This window comes from Scleropages formosus, chromosome 1, assembly GCF_900964775.1.
Source record: "Scleropages formosus chromosome 1, fSclFor1.1, whole genome shotgun sequence".
Lineage (NCBI taxonomy): Eukaryota > Metazoa > Chordata > Actinopteri > Osteoglossiformes > Osteoglossidae > Scleropages > Scleropages formosus.
In genome coordinates this window covers 46,333,486-46,354,365 of record NC_041806.1, presented here as the reverse complement: position 1 = coordinate 46,354,365, position 20,880 = coordinate 46,333,486, and the positions used below count along the sequence as shown (strand labels likewise).

Genomic DNA, 20,880 nt, shown 5'->3' with positions numbered 1-20,880 from the left:
CATTAGCGGGACGTCCACTCTTATTTATTGCGTCAAAGTCCATCCCAAGCTCCATCTTTTGAGTCCTCATCAGGGGTCGAGAGGCCAGCCCGCCCAACGATTGAATTACCGCGGGAAGCGAATCGAGCTCCTTCCCGAGCCGTTCAGGGCGGCTCCCGCGGCAGCACCGACACCGGCTCGCCGAGTTGTCCTGGTGATTAATGTGACCTAATTGGCAAGCCATCCGTGCATTAAGTCAAGCCTTCAGTCCCGGTGAGATGAGAAGGAGAAAACAAGAATTAATGATGGAAGGAAGCAATCAAACACAACATCGCAGTGTTTATTAGCATAGGGAGCAGCACGGCCAAGCCAGCACAATGTCTCCAGGTTAAAGAGCAGCCCCGTTTATTGAATAAATCCATTTGTCAAGACAAATGAGGAGCAGAGTTCGGGTGCTGATAGGCAAGCTTCCAGCCAGGCCAAAGTATCATGTAGTTTATTACCAGGGCGAGGAAAATTAGTTTTCTCCCGAAAACGCGGGCAAAGGCAATTTATTTCCCCAACGTCAATGGACCTGTGGCAGCTGATTTATCTTTGCTGTATGGGAACCGATTGTGCAAGAGCATCTGCAGGTGACCGCGGTGCATTGTGGGAGAAATGGTTCCAGGGCAGGAGTTGCCGCGCTCCGTTCGGTCGGTGTAATTCATTGACTGCGGTGCTTTGTGGAGTTCCGACGGAGAAATATTCCTCTCTGTCGGGCTCCGACTGCACGGCGCGCAAGGTGACCCGTGTGGAAACGGCCGAGGGGTCCTTGGACTCCGGGGCCGCGGAGCAAACGGTCGCGTCAGTCCGGGGTCGCGGTCCAGGCACTTAAATCAAGGGCTGAAAAGGACTGCGGTGTTTATTAGACAATGGCAGGCAGTTTTTTAATATCTCACTTCAGTTATTGGTTCATTTTTTTTCTTCGCACTATTTATATCTATGTTTATATTTAATATTTTTCATTTCAGAGGCACGCTATATTTTACTAGATGTTTGCCAAGGAGACAGCAATTTTTAGTTCCTCAGTAGCATAGAGGGGAAATATAGCTGTCTGGGCTCTGACAGAAATATTGCTTTCTTCACTGGAAGAACTTGCCTTTAAAGATTTGACTTCCGTTCCTGCCGCGGCTGTTGGAAAGTTTCTCCTTGCCCAGCCATGATTATGGGCTAGGCTCTAATTCACATAACTGTCAGCGTGGTATCTGCATGTATCTGAGTGAACATTTTACGTTCAGATTTTGAACTGTGGGAGTCTTTAATATCCAAACATTAACGTCTCCGAGGTGACGAGGTGTAAAGTGTTGAGGGTTATTGATTGTCTGAGATCCCGAGAGAGGAACGCCAACGTTCGACCACGTTCGACGTGTAGCGCCCCCTAGAGGTGCGCACTGGAGCAAAAATATGAGCGGCAGTGACCGCAGCACAAGCCAGGAGGGCTCCGTTTGCTATTTCATGTGCATATCATCACCAAGAACAGGGTAGAAAAGAGTTCCACCCTACAATCTGAAGATTTTTCATTTGAACCCCCGTTCCTGCTGCAGATCCTTTGATTAATGTACTTACCCTGAGCTAATACAGTAAAGATTACCCTTCCTTCTATAGGCTAATTGCACTCTTTGAAAACACCTGATTAGTGCATAATTAGATCTTTAACACACACACCCATTTTCAGAACCACTTGTCCCATACAGGGTCACAGAGCCTACCCGGTAACGCAGGGCATAAGGCCGGAGGGGGAGGGGACACACCCAGGACGGGATGCCAGTCCATCGCAAGGCAGCCCAAGCGGGACTCAAACCCCAGACCCACTAGAGAGCAGGACTGCGGTCCAACCCAGTGCGCCACCGCACCCCATATCTTTAACACATTTTGCTGAAATGTTCCACGTGGCCCGTCATACGGTTTGTCAATATGTTCTGCTGTTTCTTTTGTTATGGCCATTTTTTGTTGCCATGGAGATGGATGTGTTCTGAAGAAACAAATATGGTTACCTTGAGAAAAAAAAAGAATAACATAAATGCCGCTACAATATCAATTCTTCCATTTGCCCTCGCTAAAGAGGCGGACGCTTTAGGTCATTTGTCAGAGAGCTTAATGCTTTGTTCGATGTTTTCTTTTGTGAAAAGAGGAAAATCATTTCAGTTTGCCTCTGCTGCGCTGCAGTAAACCTCCAGATAATTATCCAGTTTATACACAGAGAGGGCACAATGTCTCATCGGTGACGGCGCAGACTTTAATTACTGAACTCTCGCACCATACTGATAATAAATCAAAGGAAACAAGGACATCAAGTGTGATACAGTAGCAGCTGAGCAATTTCCTTTGGAATGCAGAGGGTCATGGGTTTAAGTCCCAGAAGGGAAACCATTGTTTTACCGTCTGGCGATGTACTTAACCTCAGATGTTTCATAAAACATCCAGATTGTTTGTATCTCCAACAAGGGTGTTTGTAATTTCACACACTTTTCTTAATAATATATCATTTGACCTTAAAACACAGAGCGATATCATAGGTGCCCATTGATGTAGTGAAACTGGTATTCTTGGTTTGAGGTAACACCAGAATAATATAGTGGTGGATGTAATTAAACAGATAATGAAAATTAATTTTTGATGCTTGCTTCTGGTTCTAGAGGCGGTGCGGTGGGTTTGGCCATGGCCTCCTGTGCGGTAGGTCTGGGGTTTGAGTCCTGCTTGGGCTGCCTTGCAACAGACTGGTGTCCTGTCCTGGGTGTGTCCCCTCCCCTCCAGCCTTGAACCCTGTGTTGCTGGGTTAGGCTCTGGCTTGCTGCAACCCTGCTTGGGACAAGTGGTTGTAGACATTGTGTGTGGTTCATCGCAAGATCTTACGTCAGCAATTCTAGCTCTCTCAGTTTTTCCTTATTTTATTTGCTTTAAGTTGTATTGTCAGGGCTAGTGGGATGTCACACACAAGCCTGCATGTTATATGCAGATGATTTCCTCTCAAATATATGGCCATAACAATGCCAGTCATGTAACTGCAGCCAGCAACCATGAAGAGGTGTTTGATGTTACTGAAGTGGAGTTCAGGCAGGTGACATCTCGTCTCCGTTTTCTTGATTTACTACAGTCTGGTTATCGCACGACGTGTCGCCTGACTCAGCTATCGCAGCTTCACAAGAGATCACAATCAACGACATTTTTCACCGAAATGAAGAGATGTGCGGCGACATCATTGCTCCCACTTCTGGAAAGCTGGCCCGAGGGGGGTCAGTGAGTTGAACCTTAGGTCACCTTGCAGCGATGTGTATCCTTCATCGAGATTCTTCATCTCTGCTTCAGGGTGGACAGAGCTGCGTAAATAAAATACATGCTCAGTCGTCTACACTGTACATGGCCTTAGTCACACATGGACGCGGTAGCGTAGGGGTTTAACAAAGTAGTTAGTAATAATTTAGCCGCTGAGAAAAGACACAAGTAAAGGCAAAATTTTAGCTGAATTTTTGCAGCAATTACATCGCAGCGGTAGTAAACCGATATTAAGGCAATGTTGTGTGCGGCATGGACTGTAGGAACAAATACACACACACACACACACACACACACACACACACACACACATTTTCAGAACCGCTTGTCCCTTACGGGGTCACGGGGAACCGGAGCCTACCCGGCAACACAGGGCGTAAGGCCGGAGGGGGAAGGGGACACACCCAGGACGGGACGCCAGTCCGCCGCAAGGCACCCCAAGCGGGACTTGAACACCAGACCCACTGGACAGCAGGACTGCGGTCCAACCCACTGCGCCACCGCACCCCCTTCTAGGAACAAATATTTTATATTCATTTGGTCTCATGAGGGAAAACATTTGAGGCTGTTACTAACTTTGAAATCTTTATAAATCTGCAATCATGAGAAACATCCTTCCACTTCATCCGTCATTTCCCCTAAATATAAACCAAAATCTGTTATGCAACGTTACTCAAAACTGGGATGACTTCTTTAATGCAATTTTTGTGCTCTGAATGATAGACCCAGAAACTGGCACAACTAGATCTTTGCTTCTTCTGGAAGTTTATGAAGCATGATAATATATATATTTTTTCTTCTTTTAAATGTTTGTGAGTTATTTCCTAAAGAAGCCCAGCTTGATTGTAACATGTGAAGGATGGGAATCTCCTGGTGTGTTTTTCCCAAGATGCTGAAGATACCAACATCAATGTGATACAGATATGGACGTATTGTTGTAAATTTATCTTAATTAAACAAACAACTAACCGAACAATTTCAGCAACCGGGTGTCCCAAGCGGGGTTGCGGCGAGCCAGAGCCTATCCCGGAGACACTGGGCACAAGGCTGAAGGGGTGGGAAACACCCCGGACAGGACGCCAGTCCATCGGAGGGTCACACTAGGTACCCAGAAAGAAGTACCGGAAAAAACGTAGGGAAAACACCTTGCTAGAGGGCACTGCAACCGGAGGCAGGGATCAAACCGGCAACCTCCAGAGCCAAAGGCAGCTGCTCCAGCCACGATGCCACCAGCCATCCCGTAAGCAAGCATAAACTGTAAAATGATTTGATTAATACAGGAGATGTGTTGTGTCCCACCAATCTCTCCTATACTCCTACTCTCACTTTAAAGCAGTGCCTGTGAGAAGCAGCCAGGCAGTCGGAGGTCAGAATATCTGTGCTGGAGCAGAAGAGCTTCGGCCTGGGCACAAGGGGGCCTCTCTGTTGTCCCCAGTCACCCCGACGCTGACACCACGCTGCCTGTTGCTAGGCCTGCAGGCCCCTTTCCAGCCCCAGCGTTACCTCGTGACAAGAAACGCGGAAGAGACTGCGTGCCAATTTGCGCCGACACAAAACACACCCCGATTCCTTTACGGAGGTCGTCAGCGCAATTCATAACCGCATGACACATCGTACGTGCATCCTTAGCTCGGAGCGATGCGCTAATGCTATCAGCTGTTAGCGCCTGCCTTCGTTTAGCTCATTTCCGTTTCGGCATTCACCAAATGAACCTCACAACTTTCAAACGAATCAAAAAAATTTGAACATATTGTGACGGTGGGTCACGAGATGTTGCCGCGCTGCAGCTGCCCGCCGTGCTCGTTGGCTTTTCGCGAAAGCGGTCTGTAGCTCGGTTTCCTCTTCGCCTTGTTTTTCTCTGCGAAGCCATCAGCGTCACGCGTCTTGATTAGCTCTCCGGGACGCCACGGAGCTCTCCGTCCTCCCCGATTCGGGATTACCACCAGCACATCCAAGCCCTCCTCCCATGCACATTAGACCCAGCTCAGCGCACCAGGACTCCTGCAGGGAAATCGGGAACGTTGCCAGGGGCTTGTTTACTCGCCGAGACCCAAAAAATACTCTAAACTGCCGCGTTCTTGAAGACTTGCTTTCACCTCCTTCTACGCTCTAGACAGCCTTTAGTCGGCAAGAAACAGTTTATTATTGGTCACTCATGGCATATTAATTTGCAGGTAGGCTACAGTACAAATACAATGCAGCAGATGAAAGAGAGTGACTTGCACACATTCAAAGGAAGATGGATGTGTTGCGTTTGATAATACCTGCCTTTTAACACACACAATGAAACCGCTTGGCCCATACAGGCTTGCGGAGAGGAGGAGCCTAGTCCAGCAACACGGGGTATAGGGGCTACGTGGGGAGGGGATGCCAGTCTGTCGCAAGGCACCCCAAGCGGGACTTGAACCCCAGATCCACCGGAGAGCAGGACCCACTCAAACCCACTGCACCGCCATGCCCCTTCCTTCCTTCCTTCCTTCCTTCCTTCCTTCAACAGCCTTAACTAATAAATCTTTTTCTCTGTGCAGGTTAACTGGAGTAAATTAGGCAATTTAGCACAGACACAAATAAGCAGGTATCATACGCAAAGTGAGCGAATAGCTCAGAAGCAGTAAGCGTATTAAGGTGAAAGGTGTAAAACAGTGGATATTACTTCTAATAAATGGAACAGCTAGGCTTTATGTATTATCATTTGTTCATTTAACTTGTGCTTTTCTCCAAAACATCTGTCAATATTGCATTTGTACACTAAGCCCCTTGCAGTGATTTAATTATTTACACAGCTGGATAATTTTTATTATGCTGACTCAAGGTAAAGGCCTTGCTCAGAGGTAGGGCAGTGGGAGCAGGATGAGAGTTCAGGTCCTTTGATTGCAAGATGCTGGCTATATTCACTGTGCCACCTGATATCCACACCTGAATTGAGTGGCCTCGCCATAGAGAAAGTGTTCATAAATATTGTAGTGAATACAAGTAAAGGAAAATTGTCGCGTTTAGATCAAAGTTAAATGACCTGTTTATGGAAGGCCTGGGTTTTCATATTGGAATGAAAATTAAACTTAAATGTCTATCTAGCAGCAGATAGCTTGTGTGAGTTGTCAGGTGTGTCAGTGTTCCTGCTGACTCAATGGAAAGCGTTAGGCCCCGGCCGGCGCCGGATGGGCTAAATTGGGAAAACGACGGGCCTGGAACTCAGAATTTTATTTATGAGCATGAGCTTCATGGGTCACCCGCAGACAAACGTAGGGCGCAGGATTTTGCAGCTGAAGGGTGACGGATGATGAATCACATTCCTCCGAGTGGAGAAGCATCTGTCAGGAATGGCTGCCGCGGGTGAGAAGGAAAAATAAAATACGAAGCACGACGCTTGTGCTCTGCAGTTATGTTTTATGTTATATTCAGTGCTGTGATGGAGGGGTAGCTTTGTCAGATGAAAGGGAAGAGCACAGCAGCTGAAGCTAACCACCCCAAGATGTTCTTGCTCTGAGACTAACCCCGGTGCACAGCGTGTCTACATTACAGACCTGTTGTTCTGTCAGAACAGAAAGAAAAAATGTTGCCTCACTTCATGCTCTTCCCCAGCTTTGATTTCCACTGCGGCGAATTGAAAAGGAACCGTGTCTGTTGGAACCCGGGCCTTTTCAACAGTTGCCTGCTATTATGGCCAAAGGACTTTCACCTGGCCCAGTGGCAGCTCTGCGATTCGGAGTGACCGCTCAAGGGACTCCCCATAGGTCACAACACTGTGTGTGAAATGAGGCTTTTTCCTTGTAAGTCACATGCGGCGTTTTTATATTTCCGACCCCAAATCTGACGTGTCCCAGAAGGCTGAGCAGTAGCACAGAACTGGCTTCACCTGACTGGCTCTCAACAAGGAGAGGGGAATGTGCCAGTTCTCCTCGCTGATGGCGACCAGCTTCCGCTGGGTGGCTGAGGCTCATGGGAAATACAAGAGTCAGCTGGACAGAAGGGAGGAGAAAATGAAGAAGGAACAGGAATTGGTCTGAACACATCTCACAGAAAAATACACACACACACTTTCTGAACCACTTGTCCCATACAGCGTCACAGGGAACCAGAGCCTAACCCAGCAACTCAGGGCATAAGGCTGGAGGGGGAGGGGACACACCCAGGACAGGACACCAGTCCATCACAAGGCACCCCACACAGGACTCGAACCCCAGACCCACCCAAGAGCAGGACCCGGTCCAACCCACTGCGCCACCACACCCCCAGAAAAATACAAAGGTACACAAATATGAAAATGCTTAAGTTCCTCTCAAAGCACTTACCTTGATTTATTCATTGCTATGACATCGTGGGGGGCACAGTGGTGCAGCTGGCTTGGCCTGTGCCTGCTCTCTGGTGGGTCTGGGGTTCGTATCCTGCTTGGGGTGCCTTGTGATGGACTGGCATCCCATCCTGGGTGTGTCCCCTATCTCTTTGTTGCCGGGTTAGGCTCCAGTTAGCCGCGACCCCGCTTGGGACAAGTGGCTTCACCCAGTAATTGTGTGTGTGTGTGTGTATTGTACTGTGTTGTTACTGGCTCCAGTAGCAACACAACGCAACAGAAATGGATAAAACATTGAAAGTAGATTATTATAGGAAACTAATATTGTAAATCACTTTGCACAAAGGAAGAGATTAATAATCATGTTTTTTTTTTTTGCATTTTTTGTTTAATTTTTAAGCATTCCGCACAAAAATCTAGAAAAGTGCTTTGTGCAAAAAGTTGTCATTAATTTTATTTTCGATTCCCGTGGAGCGACTAAGCCACCCAGGGACGTAGCTTTGAGTATTTTGTCTCGCCGCCAACAAGGTTGTCCTACCCCTTGGTCCGCTGAAAGGACCCGGCCCATTCTGACATTTTCTTCTCCAAGGTAAAGGACAGCACTCCTGGGAAGGCATTCTGAACGGGCTCTTGACTCCATATTGATTGACCCGAATACGTTTGGAGGCACTTGACATGGTGCCTCCACTCCCCCACTGGCAATAGCGCTGGCTACACGATAAATCAATTTACACCAAGGCCGTAATGCAGACAGATATAATGTGCTATGGAAGCGTGAAGCAGCCGGTGTTCCACATAATCCCACACTTTTACCGCCTAGGACATGAAATGAATTTTTTTTTTTTTGTATTCACTCTTTCTTTTGAAGATGGGATCAAGATTTGACTCAGCAAATGTTGACAGAAAAAAATGTTGTTTTATCACTTTGTTATTCATTTTTTTAAGCTCTTAAGATTTCTGGGCTTGCCCTTGATTTGTTAAGCTTTTCCAGATAGAAACCCTGCAGCAAAGTTTCACAAAGCAGTAAAAAAACCCAACCATTAATTTTGCATTAAAATAATACATATTCACCTCCTCTTTCCTTGTATCAAATTGAGATTCCGTTTTCCAGTGTTTGAGTGTTGTGCAATTAACATTTTGCTTAAGATGGGATCAATATTTTGTTGTTTACCCAACGATTTTTCACACACAACTCAACCTCCTAGACAGCTGGAGCTCCGGTAGTTTGTCCAACAAGTCTTCACACCCCAGACACTATTCTCCAGCCAGTTATAATGACTGGCACTCTCTCAATGGGCTCTACCTGTCCATTTTTGGTCCGAATGGACAGGTAGAGCCCATTGAGAGAATGCCAGTTTAGCCAAATTAAGCAAAGACAAAGAACCTAACTTCTAAATTGTCACACTCTAAAAAAAATTCTTGTATTCTTTTCTATATTCATTCCTGGCCTTCAGCCATCATCAGTGAGCAGAAGATCATGTTTAAGAAAAACTTTGGTCCTAATTGCTGTTCCTTCCCTGTCCCTCAAGAGGTGATTCAAGGAAAGTGCCATCGCCAGCGCTAGAGCCAGCTCTCCGTCTTATCGGAAATGTATGGCACGTCGTCTTCTCTGTTTCACACCTCATATGGCATTCAAACTAAGCTGGGATCGCCTCCAAATGCGCGTTTGCGCTGGTCGCTTCAAAGCCTCTTCTCCCAAGGGTGATTCAGAACCCGACATTGCCGTACACCTGGGACTGTTTTCTCAGCATGTGGGTTTCCTTTGTTAACAGGGCACTGTTAACAATGCATTTAATGTATTTGACTATTCCATGCTCTGTATGGACACACAACCTGAACAACTCTTTCGAGCTGGAGTGGCGCGTTGGGTTCTTGCTACAAGTAGAATGTGTCTGCAGATCTGTGAAAACGAAGACGAACAATTCCATTCATTTATTCCAATGCAGAGCACAGCTGGTAGCATCGCGGTTGATGCTGCTGCCTTTGTACCAAAAGGTTGTATGTTTGAGTCCCAGCTGTAGTACCCTTGAGCAGGGTACTTACCCTACACTGCTCCACTAAAATTGCCCAGCTGTATAAATGGGTAAATAACTGTAAGTAGCTTAACATCGTAAGTCGCTTTGGAGAAAAGTGTCAAATAAATGCAAATGACACAACTGCGTTCAAAGTGATTATGAAGTGTGAGAAAACAAAATGCCAACTGATCTGTCATTTTAACGATGAAAGAATGTAATGTTGCTAATTTTTCGGCAAAATGTTTCATAGCCTCAAGTAGAGGCGGTACATTTCGCGTGTGAGTCAGGATCCCTCTGCTGGGTGTGAATGAGTCTCTTTTCACGGTTCCCATGGCGATGCTGAGTCATTGTGCTAAACGGCCTGGTGGGAGCCAATTCCTCCCGTTACAGACGCAAGCATCGCACTTCTCTTCATTGCAGGAGGAGCAGAAACTTCTCTCGGGCTGCATATGGAAATGCAGCAGCAGCCAAGGTGACGCAGCCTCCAGATGGCACGAAGAGCAAGACAGGATACCTTGAACCTTTGGGTCCTTGACTTATGAGTCCAGCTATTTAAAGTGGGAAATCGAAGTCAGGAACATATTGGGCAGAGCGCTGAAATAAGACAACAGCCTTTTAAAGTTTGTCCCATATAAAATCACAGAAAAAATCAGGGTGACCAGCTTAACACAGAATCATTGAAACACAGGTAAGTTATTGACCACAGAAGGTCCTCGAACAAACCTGAAGTTTTTATTATTCCAAGCACAAAAGCGTGTTGCCACTGCAGTAAGAATTTTACTTTGAATGATAAGACCTCTTTTAATAACCTTGTGCTCTTAAATGTCCTTACACAGCTAATGGAAAGCAGGCTGGACACGGATGAAAAGCAGATCGATACTTTATGAATGATATTCGCAGGGCCCATTGGACACGCAGAAACGGCCACTTATTTTCCATAACCTGTTAACTCGGGAGAGCTCCGAACAAACCCGCAGAGGATGGCAGCATCGATAGAGAAGCCATGACCCCCATCTGTACACATTTACATTCAACTTTCTGGCTCTAAAGAGCAGAATAATAAAAATCCTTCACCTGCTTTAACCACCTAAGATGACAGAGGAGCACATAAACATGCTGTGAAGTACACACCAAAACAGGGCGACAAAAGCAAAGATCAGCTTTTCTGTTCATGCATCATACAACTCCAGCGTTGTTGGCATAGCTAAAAGCAACAGTTAATTACGTGTGGGCAGAGCATATTGAAATTCAATTGCATCGCTCTATAGGGAGAGTGCGCAATCATTCTTCCGGGATCCGTTTATTCCAAGAAACTGGTAAACGGTGGAATGCATCCTCACAACACGTTGGGTCGGCGTTCACCTCTGCAGTCTCATGCCAGCGCTGACAACTGTATTTACAACAAGCGGGGGGGCTGCTGTGAAAGCCTTGCGGGTGCTTCGCGATTCTTCTGTTCCATGCCATCCTGTACTTAAACCAGATGATCATGCAACTCCCTCCCAAAGGGTGGTGACATATATCTACAAGGACTTGCTTGAATATTCATGCAAAGCTGTCAGGATTTTGTCCATATGGGATCGAGAGCTATGCTGGATTGTTGCATACAGCTCGTTGGGTTCTTATGAGGACCGTAGTGAGCAGCAGCTTTCACTTCTAAAGACGTGACCCCCTCCCAGTTTCATACGTTCCAAGGCTGTAGTGCCTTAATGAAATTCCTCTTTCTTTCCACTCGCTCTTAGCATATTTTTTAATCACACATTTAAAAGCGTAATTATTTTAATTGATCGAGGGCACAGTACTCTTGACAGTGTTGTCTAGCTGATGCTGATGTGGAAAGCGGAATAGTCCCTGTCTTTACAGGAAAATACAAGAAATGCCAATCATTATCTGTACCATGTTTATCGTGTTGTCGGTGTTAACTTTCATTATTATATTCAGTGTATTAAACATCTATTATAATGAGTTCTGCTCCAAGTCTTGGCAAGTCTACCGCAGCACCCGTGGTTATAGTGCCATGCAGAAATATATATTTAAAAGATGAGATTCACTCACAGTGTAAGCCAATGAAACCAGCATCCCCATCTTGTACAACCTAAGATGACACCAGGATGATTGCAAAACTCAAATTCAGGCTGGCAGATGGGCAGCACTCCATCGCTGCTTTCCAGGGTGATTCTGAATTGGGTACTGCTACACACCTGGGACTGGTGTCCATATGTGTATTTCCTCCGCTGGAATCCAGTCGGATTCCAGCTGGCCTTGACGTTTGCACAGTGCAGTGATTACATTCATCCTGGTGGCAGACGAGCAGATGAAACTGAGAGGATAAGAGCCATGAGTCTTGAGAAAAAAGATAAAACCAGACTCGAACTTTCCTTGGGTGTCCTTGGAAATGAACTCTCAGAGGTACAGTTGACATATATGAGAGCTAAACATTTGAGGGAAAAACAACCAGCGATGGAATTAAACAGTAACATAGGACTTACGGCTGCCAGCACAATAAGGAGATGTTCTAAACACGGGCAGAGAATCCTGAACGAATAATTGTTTTTACTATAACGCTAGGACAAGAGCCCCAGGGCATAAAAATAAAGAATTGTTCTGAAAAACTGAACATCTAAAGTTTTTATTTTTAATCTTAATTTCTTTACAGTATTAAGCAGCTGAATACATGACATTAGAAGGAGCTCAATGTTTTCGACTCCTTTCCAAGGAGTGCAGAAGATTGAGAGCGAAGGATTTCTATCATGATATAGTGACCAAGTGGAATTCCTGTGTGTTCCCTGTCTCACTGGGTGACACGGTGGCACAGCAAGTAGCGCTGCTGTCTCTTAGTGACTGGGTGGTGTGAAAGGATATGGGTTTAATCCCCGCTCAGTCTGTGTGGAGTCTGTGTGGGTTTCCTCTGGGTGCTCTGGTTTCTTCCCACAGTCCAAAGACATGCTGTTGAGGTTCACCCATAGTGTGTGAGTGATAGAGTGTGTTCCACTGATGTATGGATGAGTAACCCACTCTAAGTCACCTCGGTGAAGAAGGTGTGTGGGCTGGTAACACTACATAGAGTTCATGGGAAGTTGCTTTGGAGAAAAGTTTCTGCTAAACAAATAAAGTTATAGTGTGGATCAATAATTAAGTAATATATTTTTAACATCAGCTGCAATTTATCATACAAAATTTGTAGAATTAATTTTTCTTATATACATTTGCTAGAGGATCATCTAGAACTGTAATCAGCAGTAATTAGATGGAGCCCAAGGGCCTCATTGAGGCAAAGTATTCATTATCTGAACTGTAATGCTCTCTGAACATGTCTCTGGTTTCTAATAAAACGGTGTAAGCAAAAACAAGAGTAATGAAATGTTATCGTTAAACTATAATGCCATTGTTTGCCGCAAGTAGAAGTCAAAAGGCTGAATGTAAACAACATTATTTTTTTCAGTTTGTGGAGGAAAATATATAATGCTTTCATTCCTCAGGGTTCATTATTCATAAAATTAGCTAAATATGCTGAACGCTCAACAGAAATATACCGCGCACGATTGCTCGCATGTTAATTTGCAATCAAAAGTTTGCTGACTGTTGTACCCTTGAGCGGTTTGACGGAGCCGAAATTCAAGCGCTCGGCAATTAACCTGAACGGCCACAACAAACCACACGACATGTATAAAAAGGGAAATTATGTCGGTCTGAAAAGAAAAAGCTTCAGCTTAACAAGAGAATAACAGCAGCCGAAAATGACGCGACGAAGCGTAAAATGTTCATAAAGCAACCCGATTCGTTCCGCGCACCTCATCCGTTACATACGTTATTTGGTCCGCGCTGGCGATCGATACGCCGTTGACGGCATGATGCGACTCTGCTCACGTGGAGAATAAATACTATTGCTCTGGGGGCGCCGTCAGCGTACCGGAGGCAGGTGCTGCCCCAGCGAGGATCCCGGTCGAGAGAGAGGGCTGCTCTCGCCGTCCCGCAGAGAATGTATAGCTAGTAATCAGCGGAGAGCAGCGGGCGAGCAGAGGCGCGAGCGTATTGAGCACCTCTGGAGAGCTTGCTGGCGGTCCGCTTCCCTCGCGGCGTCCCGCTGGCTCATTAGGCCGCGGGTTGCGCCGCCGTGTCCGATGTGCCGAAAACCGAAGGCTTGACAAATTTCGAGGAGCCGCTATGCGTGGCCCCTACGGTGGTTGCTGATCCCACGCCAAGGAATACAGGGCCTTTGATGGGGGGGGGTGGGGCCCGGCCCGCGCCACAGCCGGCCCCCTCATTAAGAGAATTTTAATGACGAGCCCTAGGAAGTCCCTCCTCGAGTGCCTTGCAGAACGCGGGAACAACAGGAAGGTAGAATAGTGTAGCGCTGCTGTCTCACAGCGCCTGGGTGGTGGGAGAGGATTCAGTCTGTACGGAGTCTGCGTGTTCTCCCCCGTGTCTCTGTGGGTTTCTTTTGGGCGCTCTGGTTTCCTCTCACAGTCCAAAGACATGCTGTTCAAATTCACCCATAATGTGTGAGTGACAGAGAGAGTGTGTTCCACTGGTGTACGGATGAGTGACCCAGTGTAAGTAGTGCATCTAGCAGTGTAAGTCACCGCGGTGAATAAGGTGTGTGGGCTCATAACACTACATAGAGTTCATTGGAAGATGCTTTGGAGAAAAGCATCTGCTATGTAAGTAAATGTAAATGTAACTGTTGTAATTTTTTTTTTAATTAACTTGGTGTCTGGCCTCCAGTCGGGGCCTCCGAAAACCCCCAGAGCTCGGGGTGTGGGAGCGATCGCTGGGACTTGGATAGAATGCTCAACTCAACACATCTGTTCTCTCATGAGACATGCCGGGGGCCACGGGGAGGGATGCTCCATCTTCATCTGCTCATCCTCGGCTCACCACGCGAAGGGTCTCCTCCGCTTTCATCTGCGCGCCCAAGCAGGACACGGAGTACGGAGGTACGCTTACGAGACGCCGCGGAACGAGCAGCAGATGCAGAAATGCTTAGGGCCACTTTTCCTCTTTCCCTCCACGCGCGAGCAGATCGCCGGAGAGGGAAGTATGACATGCTGAAGGGGCTCGACTTGACATGCAGTCGAAGCAGATTCATCACACAGCACCAATGCGTGAAACTGTGAAATACAGAAAAGTTCAACCTGAAGGCTTGTAGCGAGTCGGTAATAAGAAAGTTTCTCAAGTACCTCATTGCTGGAGCCGTAAGTTAAAAAATAAAACTCTGAAATGATATTCGTTTCGTTGAATGAATGCTGAAATAAAAGTGATAAATTGTTTGCCAGGATTGCCCTCAAGATTATTGGAGCTTTGGGAAGAGGTGGTCAAGGACACCATAGAGTTGTGTTTTTCACCAATCTAGTTATCAATTTTTCATAAGCACTTGACCCCTTGGGGCCACAGAGACCCGTATCCAACCCCAGCAACACGAAGATCCTGAGGCTTTATTGACGATCGTATTTCCTGAGATTAACCTTTTGAAATGGTCGAATTCGGATGGAGACGTCCAGTTCATGCGCAGCTTTGCATTTGCAGCAAGGTCTCAAAGGTATTAATTCCTCCCTGTCAGACAAGCCTGTCCTTAGAACTCAGGAAATGCTGAGACTGCAGAGAAATAGAAGTCCAGAGGATTCGGTCAAGGTGTTTCCACAAGGTCCTCGCGGAAGCGAGGGTCACGTCTAGGCCAACGGGGAATAGTTAGCTTCACTCATTTAGCTGATGCTTTTCTCTACAGCGACTCACAGTGTTAAGATAACTACAAATATTTAACCAGGTAGGTGATTTTTACCAGAGCAATTTAAGTACCTTGCTCACCAGTGCTACAGTCGTAGGTGGGATTCAAACCTATAACCTTAAGGCTCCCTGAAGGCAGCACCTCTAACCACCATGACACCAGCTGCCCCAGGCAAAGTTAAGGGGTCAAATCCCAGGCCAAGTCCTGATGTTTTAATTTTTTTTATCTGCTACCAAACAATATATTTGTCGAATAATCGAATAATCCCTGATCTTCTCTGACGGTGTTTCTCATGTGGGATTGCATCTTGATGAGAAAACTCTAACAAACAGCAGCAGGTTACTGAAATCACTGATACAGTACAATATTACCCTGCTGGATAAATGGGCAAATTATTCCAAGTATTGAAGTAACAGCCCTAATGTTGTAACTCACCTTGGACTAAGGAGCTTGCACCTTTAAATTATATATATATACACACACACACACACACACACACACACATTGTCTGAAACCGCTTGTCCCAAGCGGGGTCGCAGCAAATCGGAGTCTAACCCAGCAGCACAGAGCGCAAGGCTGGAGTGGGAGGGGACACACCCAGCACGGGACACCAGTTCATTGCAGGCGACCCCAAGCGGGACTCGAGCCCCAGACCCATTGGAGAGCAGGACCTGGTCAAACCTGCTGTGCCACCGCACCCCCCTTTAAATTATAAGAACTAAATATTGTAACGACCTGCGTTACTGGTTTTTAGGTGGGAAGATGTGTTTAGTGTAAATAGTTGCATTGTGGGAAAAATGTGAAATGTGGGTGTGCAACCACTGGGGGCACTTCTAGGAGAAATGATGGGATGACCGGTTTGCCAGGTGGCTGGTGGCTGGTTATTTCCTTGGCATAGGTGTTCAAATAAATTGTTTGAGATAAATGGTCCTTCTGAATATCTCTCTTTGTTCTATTGAAACCCATGGTACTGTGTGCTGCAACATTTTATGTAAGATTTTATTTTACAAGTCAGTATATAAACACAAATATCCAGTGCTGAAGGAAAGGGCTTTATGATGTTTATACCTGTGTGTGGTGAAGAGAGTGCTCTTCACATGAAACACTCCTTTCCCTCATCTTTCCGCTGCATTGTCCTGTTGCAACAACATATTTCTGCAGTCAATTCGTAGCGGAATGAGTAGCGCAGGGCTCTGCCATCCAAGCCAAATTGTTTTGTTGTTGTATTTTTTTTTTTTTGCCGTAATAGATGGACAGCTCCAGACACACATGTTGAGGCTAAGTAAGCTGGACCACGCACGGGGGAGCCTTGATGAGAACCGTGGCCGGTCTTATCTTCATAAATTTTCCAAATGTAGTGACTTGACAGCTTTAATATTCTCTCCATCAGTACCTAAACAGTAAGTAATGGCCAGCAGGCTTTTAAATTCCCTCATCTATTATGGCTTGGGGCCCAATTTTCACACTACCTTCACTGTGATTTCATATTACAGGAATTTCTCGCTGTTGCACACCACACTGTTATTTATGCATAACATATTGCAACTTTTACATTGTATTGTGTAAAAAAATATATATTCTTTTAATTTCTGAATACTCTGAAGTATCGTTTTTGAGATTTAATTAAAAAATTTCATTAAATGTACCACTTTTTGTAGAATGTGAATACTTAAGGAGAGTCATCATGTAGTGTTAAAAGCAGGGAAGTGATTGTCATGGTTTTTTAAATTTTTATGTACAGTAGCAGTGTCTTCTCGCAAACTTTAAAAGAAATGTATTTAATAATAATAAACACAATAATAAAGTGAAGGTAACGAGCGGAAAGATGGTGCAGTGGGAGGTCCAGCGGTTACGGTCATTGTGTCTGAAGGGTCTGTTTTCGAATCCCATTCCTGCTGCATAACGCTTGATCAAGGTACTCACCCTGAACTGAAACAGGAAAAGTACACTGCTATATAAATAGGTAAATCACTGTAAAGTTACCTAACATAATAAGTTGCCTTCGACAAAGCAGTCCAACCAATAACAGTCACTCGTAGTCATTCAGTGCTTGTCCAGTGCTGGATCATAGGGGTTCAGAGCCTATCTTAGAAGCAAAGGATTTGACACGGGGTTTAAAATCACACACAAACACACACAAAGGGCAATTTAGTATCAGCAGTTCATCTAAAACATGTCTCAGAAATGTGGGAGGAAGCCTAGACAAACATGAAAACTCCTCACGTAAATAAGCCACATTTGAACCCTTGCATCAATTTTACACTACTTAACAGGCCTAGTTCATTTTGCGATCTCATAGGTTGCCTTGGACAAAACAGTAAAAGTAACAAACCTCAGATTCTTTAAATGACCCACCCCTAAGAGGGGTGGCACAGTGGCACAGCGGCACAGCGAGTAGTGCTGCTGTCTCACAGTGCCTGGGTGGTGGAAAAGAATGTGGGTTCAGTCCCAACTCAGTCTGTGTGGGTTTCCTGTGGGTGCTCTGGTTTCCCCCCACAATACAGAGACATGCTGTTCAGGTTCCCCCATAGGGTGTGAGCAACAGAAAGAGTGTGTTCTACTTATGTGTGGATGAGTGACACAGTGTAAGTTACATTTATTCACCTAGCAGCCACTTTTCTCCAAAGCAACTTCCAATGAACTCTGTGTAGAGTTATGAGCTCACACACCTTATTTACCAAGGTGACTTACACTGCTGGATACACTACTTGTAAAGGATCAGTCATCAGTGAAACACACTCTCTCTGTGTCACTCACACACTACGGGTGAACCTGAACAGCATATCTTTGGACTGTGTGGGGAAACCAGAGCACCCAGAGGACACCCACACAGACACTGGGAGAACATCCAAATTCCACACAGTGAGTGGGGGTCAAACCCACGTTCTCTCGCACCACCCAGGTGCCGCAAGACAGCAGAGCTACTCACTGTGCCACCACATCACCCAAGTTACCTTGGTAAATAAGCTGTGTGGGCCGACAACACTACATAATATCCATTGTAAGTTGCTTTGAAGAAAAGTGTCTGCTAAATAGATGAATGTAATGCTGAACAGCGACTAAAGGAGTACACTGACTTTCAAAAACGAGGTAGTGGAAGGACAGCCGGAAGTCTGGCGTTTAGCCGTCTTATAACCGGGAGGCCGTGAGTTCAAGTCCAATAGGAGAGCCTGCTGTTGTTCCCTTGAGTCAGATACTTAATCTGAATTAATTCAGCTAAATTACTCACCTGTGTGTAAATGTGGGCGATAAAGGCCTCCGCTGAATAAATAAATAGTAGTAATGGCATCTGCTAAGCAGGATGATAATAATCACACGCCAGGTGATATTCAATAAGCCTCGGGGCTCCGTGAAGCCGCGCTGAGGATGCGTTGCCCTTACGGCACGGCCTTCTGCTTGAGCGTAATCAGCTGAAGAACCCCTCTCATCGCTGCGAATTGCAGGGCCGCTATCACGGCCGTCCGTTCTCTCTCCTCGAGCGCCTCTCCAGAAGGCCTGGCGCGCTCTTCGGATCCTCCCGAAGCGGTGACAGACCTTCCCACCTAGAGAACGGCATCTCCGCAGGCTGGGTCCAGATCTGGAGATGGATCGTAAAGCGGGTCTGGTTCCGTAAAGCCGCTCTTAGATTAAGTGTTTTCTTAACACTTTGATTTTTGCAACGAGGATAAAAACACGTCAAAGTGAAACCTGTATTTAATTTATTTGTGCATATTTTTTTTGGATTTGTAATTACTGTAATTACATTGCGGTGGGTGGCATGGTGGCGCAGCAGGTGGAGGAGGTGTCATCTCACAACACCTGGGCTGTGTTCAACTCCAGCCCAGTCTGTGTGGAGTTTGCATGTTCTTGCTGTATGTGTGTGGGTTTCCTCCAGGTGCTCTGGTTTCCTCCCACGGTAGCAAGTATTTCAGGTGAACTCGTGGTGCTAAATGGCCTGGTGTGCTAATATGCAAGTGCGTGTGCTGTTACCCTGTGATGTACCGAAATCCTGTCTGGGGTGTACCCTGCCAAGACTGGCGATCAGAACGGGCTCCGGACCACTGCGACCCTGTCGAGGATAAGAGGTTAACAACAATGGGTGGAATTTTAGAGTAACCAGTTGTGCATAAACAAATGTAGTTAGTGTCTATTTTTTCCTATTTTAATTATAACAATTAAAGAAAATTAGATAAATACATATTAGAATTAATTGTTACCCTGCGGTTGGTTTCCTTCCATGCAATACAGCGCACGGTAACGGCAGTGATTTTCCTACTTTGGGAGGAGGGTCTGTGTTGGTACAGGAGGCCCCCTATAGGAATCTGACTGATCTTCTGTGGAGGAAGGCGGGGCCTCACAAAGGGCGGAGTCAGAAAAGAAGCCTATTGGTCACAGTGTGCAAAATCGAAGGAGGTATGCTATAAATAAATACAGTAAGTAAACAGAGAGATAAACAATGTGCACAGGGTTTTGTTCTCATTTTAACTCCCCTGTTTACTTTCTGCATCTGTAGTAAAATGTAAATGTTCCAGAGATGTTATAGATTCTGTCTATTTTTGATAACAAACCAGAGGAAATTAGAACCAGGCAGGAGGCACCAACTGAAAGGTGCTTGGCTTCGGGCAGCAGACGGAGCGTGGATACCGCGGAAAATCACTGCCCTGACAATGCCTATACGGAGCAGCACAAAAGGCGTCCGAAAATGAACCGATATCGACATCTTCATTTTTCAGCCCCGCTTCAGCTGCGATCGGGTGCCAGGTACAATGATGCGTATTGACAAGTGACTTTTAAGTCCATTTCCTGCCTTGTCGCCGAGACAGAAACTGGCAATTACGAGACTGGAAGCTCATTAATTACGTGCGATGGCGTGAACTCTTGTGAGATGGAGCGCGGGGGCTTGAAGCATTAAGCAGGAGAAGGGCATGGACTCAGGGACTCAGCAGGTGTCACAATTGAGTGCGGAGCAGAACGCAAGAACCGGGTTTAGTCCTGTTAATGGACAAAAGCCGCGAAGAATGAGGGCCCGTGGGGAGCCGACTCAACGGGGAGACCTCGAAATCCAGGCTCGGCTCTCTCGTCCGCATGGGTTATTGCGGAACTCGCCAAATGCGCGGCCACCCTGAGCGTGACCAGCCAGGAAAAGGGCGACATTCTTGCGGTCCACCTTCCTCGTCCCCCCGAGGTGCCTCGGGCTAAAAGCAAGTGGAGCGAATCCTGGGGTTTGGGACTCGCCGCAGAGAGACGGCAGACTAAAGACAGGCTGCCGGGCCGTACGCCCAGAAAGAGCCGCGGGGCAGTACGGTTGAACTTGCCCCAGCTTCAGCCGGCGCACACGACCAGCTCCTGGCAGGCATGTAGAACAGCTACTCTACGACCTTCTCTTCGGCACATCTATGACAGTTACGACATGCCTTGGCTTTGAACCTACGGCCCAATAAAGTGCAGTCGTACCCCGAGATACGGCCAGTTGGGTCATGAGAATTCAACTTTGCATGGAGTTTGATTTAATACCCCTACTTCGGCTTTCCGATCTGGATTTCGTGCACCTCCCAACAGCCGAGCGCGGCAAGACCAGAGCC

General features: G+C 46.4%; 1 long non-coding RNA gene across 1 annotated transcript; it reads right to left on the bottom strand.

Annotated features, from left to right (window-relative positions):
• Nucleotides 1–18,784: 18,784 nt before the first annotated feature.
• LOC108928519 (uncharacterized) lies at nt 18,785–19,788 on the bottom strand. Its single transcript, XR_001965672.2, has 3 exons — nt 19,516–19,788; nt 19,289–19,367; nt 18,785–18,896 (listed from the first exon to the last, which is right to left on the bottom strand). It is a non-coding gene; the product is annotated as an uncharacterized LOC108928519 (long non-coding RNA).
• Between the last annotated feature and the right edge of the window lie 1,092 nt (nt 19,789–20,880).